Genomic DNA, 4,497 nt, shown 5'->3' with positions numbered 1-4,497 from the left:
TCGTTGAAGACTAAACAAAAAATGTGATTTTATTCTGTGATTCAATGCATTTAAAACCAAAGTGAAATATGTGAAGCCTTTATTCTTGCAAGAACGGAAATTGGAAAGGTACCCTACATGATGAGTTGTCTTAGCAGTGAAGAATATGTTCCTCTTGATAGATGAAGATACAATTATACACACACACACACATATGTATATACACATACACCCATATACATATATACATATGTGTGTATGTGTGTGTATTTTTAAAATTTATGTTCTTTAAAATTTTTTCCAGAGGGTGCAAACTCTCAACAGAGAGAGATAGAGAGAGGAGAAAAATAAGAAAACAACCCTTATGGGGGATGAGGCCAGCAGGTGTTTAAGGTACAGGATTCCCACATGGTTAACTGTGGTTTCAGTCCTGTACCTGGTGGTTTGGAAATCACTTACATCCACCTTAACCTTCACACCATCTTTTGGACTTCTTTCTTTCTTCCTTTCTCTCTTTTTCTTTATTTATTTTCTTTTCTTTTCTTTTCTTTTCTTTTCTTTTCTTTTCTTTTCTTTTCTTTTCTTTTCTTTTCTTTTCTTTTCTTTTCTTTTTTCTTTTCTTTTCTTTCTTTCCCTCTCTTTCTTTCTTCCTTTCTTTCTCTTCTTTCTTTCTTTCTTTCTTTCTTTCTTTCTTTCTTTCTTTCTTTGTTTCTTTCTTTCTTCTCTCTTTCTCTCTTTTCCTTTATTTTTGTAACTAGCAGAATGCACTTGTACTCTCCAGAGATAGAGAGAAAGAGAGGGAAAAGGAGAAAGTATCCTCCAGTGGGACATGGTTACACCACAATATTTTTTCCTCCATTTCTCCACCCTGTTGGGATTTTGTGTACACACACACATGCATCCAGCATGTTATTTATGTTTATTCTAATTTCATTTTCATTGGTATCAGTTTTTGTTTCTTTGCTACACTTTCATCTTTATTGGTCAATTCTCTTTCAATGATCTATTTTTGAAAAATGTCACAGGGGATTATCACTGGGAGACAGAAGTTAATTCTACTACATGCTTTGCTGCTGTGCATGCATTGAATAACACAGCCAATGAGCCGTCACTGGCAGTCTTTGAAAGAAGTCATGTGATTGGTCACAGATTACAGTGTCTTGGTTATTTATATAGTTACTTGGGAACTGAGGAGCTAAGTTCAAAGTTTATACAATTACTCATAGTTAATATACTTTAGTGACACAAAAACTTGTAAAATAATTTTCATAGCAGCATTATTCATAAAAGCCAAATGTGGAAACAAGCAAAATGTCCATCAACTGATGAATGGATATGCAGTGAAGGTATCTTTATACAATGGAACATTATTTGGCAATGAAAGTAATGAATTATTGATACATGTTACAACATAGATGAACTTTGAAAACATTACTTTAAGTGATTGAAGTCAGTTACAAAGGACCACATGATATATAATTCCATTTATATGAAATGTCCCATGTAGGCAAATCCATAGAGACAGAAAAATAGAGTAGTGATTACTTAAGCTTCAGAGAGAAAGGAAAAATAATTACTGCAATAAATACAAAGTTATTTTTGAAGTTGATAAGGATATTCTAAATTAGATTAGTGGTCATAATTATGCCACTCTGTATATACTAAAAATCACTGAATCATGCACTTTAAGTTGGTGAATGTTATGGCATGTGATTTACATCATAACACACACTGTGGTAACTGAAATCTGTGCAAATCAAAACTGTGCGAAGCGTAAGCTACTGTATTAATATAGGTCTTTCAAGGCTAGCTAGAAAGTTGTAAGGTTACTTAAAGGAGACTAATTTATCCTTTCTGAAAAATGAAGTATTGTACTGAGTCACTAATGGAAACTTATTATACATAGGATTATATTTACATAGTATATATTTAAAGATGATGACTCATAAAGCTCAGTAACAGGTTGTTTTTTAGTTATACTATTTTTATCTTATTTTATTTAAAGTTGTTTTTATAAATTCAATCACGTCATTTAGTTTGCAAAGTGAATATTCCAACATGTTTACATTTACATAGCTATACTATTTAAAAGTATTTATCCATTAAGGAGTTTTTACTAAGACGATGGGGGAAAATAGCAGAAAATATAAATCATACTTTGTAGGCACTCTAGGAATTTTATTTTTAAAATGGAAAATAAAGTAAGCAATTGTCTATTATTGAAACCATCTTGGAGAAAGGAAAATAAATAAATTGGATAGGAATTTTAAGAATTAGGTGAGAAAAACTAAACCTATTAAAGTAGAGTAGCTTGGAATATTCCAAATGTAATGTATCTGAAGCCTGAGTAAGAGACTGTATGCCATGGGACCAGCAGATGATATAATGGTTATGTTGCTAGATTCCCATGTAGTCGACTGTGGTTTAAATCCACGTGCCTTAAAACTCACTCTGGGTGTGTGTGTGCATGTGTGCCCAAGATCCCAAGAGGAGAATGGAAGAGAAGGGATCACAGTGTGGTCATCCCCTCTGAGGAGCAGTTTCTCACTTTCTGTTTCTTTGTCTCTCTCTGTGTCTCTGGTGAGTACATACTCCCTGTAGCAAAAATCTCCCTTAATAAAAAAGAGAGAATATATGCCTATGTGAGTTTGAGAAGGTGGCACAAGGAAGAGCAAATATAAAGAATGAGTCAGAAGAGAGAATACATGTTGGAAGCTTTGGTTGGGGAGCTGTAGGAAATAGAACTTGTGACAATGAGTTCATCACTTGTAGGTCCATCCATAGAAATAAGAATTAAGAATTGAAAAAAAATCATCATCCCACTGGTGTACAATCAGGCACGCATGTATAAGAATCAGTTTATATCTGAAGAATATGCTTCTTTACACCTAAATGTTTGTCTGTTATGAATTGTCATAGAGAGACGTCAGTCAATTCATTTTTTTTCTTGATATTATCTTAGCTCAACTGTTAGGAAAAAAAACTTGAATAAAAGTTAGTATTATTGGGGACCAGTAGGTGGCGTGGTGGTTAAGGTGCTGGATACTCCCACATGGTTGACCACGGTTCAAGTCCTGGACCTGGTGGCTTGCTTTCCCACTTTCTCTCCCTCTCTCTCCATCTCGCTCTGGTCAAATTAAAACAAATGAATGAATAAATTAAAAATTAAAAAAAAAAGTTAGTATTATTTTGAATATTATAAAAATATGTTATTCAGTTAGAAGTCCTTGAACAGTTTTACATTTTCTTCTTAATAGAGTAACAGACATCAGTGCAAAAAGTTGGCATTCATTTCCTTTGAAGGATCTGTGCCTTTATCACAAGTATTCCATATTTCAGTTTGTACAAAAATCTTTGAAATTCTTGACTGGATATTTAATGGCTTTCTTCATCTGAATGTTTAGACACAAAGAATGATTCTTGTCTCATTTGTTAAAAGAAATTACAGATGAATCTAGTTGAAGAATTCAGAGGATGATATATCAACAATATACTTTTTTTTGGCACTTAGAAGACCATGGAGATTGAATTTCTCATCTTATTACATTTTTTAATGAAACTGACCCTATGATAAAATTTATTATTTACTAATATAAAATGACTTCATTTCTTGAATATTAAAAATTCAATAAAAGACAGTTGAAGAGACTATTAGAACAAGTGGTGAAAAAATTTACACAACAAAATGTACCTTTGTCCTTATATTTCAAAATAAAGAGAAACCTGTCTACAATTCTACTTTAGAAACTAAACTGTATCAGAAAGAAGTGCATGTTGCCAAGAAAGGTACTTCAGTTGTATAGTTTGTGTCCCTAAAAGAGATTATATTTTATTTCATTCTTTTCTATTTGTGTTAACTGGTAATATTTTGCATTTCAAACTTAATTGGTTCACAAACTCTTGAAGTAAGTTCTTTTTTAATGAATTTGCTCTAGTTATCATTTCTGCATAACAAAACACCCCAAGCAGTGACTTAAAACAACACAGTCAACTTTTTTTTTATTATGAATGTACAATTTGGTCAGGCTTGATGGAGACAACTCATCTCTAGTCTATGTGGCATCAATTGGGGCAGTTCCATAAGAACCATAGAATATTTTTACAGGTGGAATCACAAACATGGTGGCAAGCTAATGGTGGCTATTGGTTCCTTTCTATGTGGCTTTATCCATAGGATGGCTTGGACCTCATCCAAGATCAAACATCTCAGAAGCGAGAAGTAGAATCTATAGGTTTCTTATGATGTGAGTCATGAAAATGGTAAAGTATCACTAGCAATGTACTCTGTTGGGTAGGCAACCACAAAATCCATATTCAAGGAGAGTAGACATAGACATTAAATTTCTCTGGAAGTAGTGTCAAAGAATGTTGTATCCATGCTTCAAAATATCCAAAGACATAAAAAATTTTGTATAGAAAAAATTAGAACCTATTGCCTTATAGACTCTTATCCCAAGGAAAATTATTTATGTTTTATCTTTTTTGTTTGTTTGTTTACTCTAGGGCATGCACATTTGC

This window comes from Tupaia chinensis, unplaced genomic scaffold (assembly GCF_000334495.1).
Source record: "Tupaia chinensis unplaced genomic scaffold, TupChi_1.0 Scaffold149552_1, whole genome shotgun sequence".
Classification (NCBI taxonomy): domain Eukaryota; kingdom Metazoa; phylum Chordata; class Mammalia; order Scandentia; family Tupaiidae; genus Tupaia; species Tupaia belangeri.
This window is presented reverse-complemented; position numbering follows the sequence as displayed.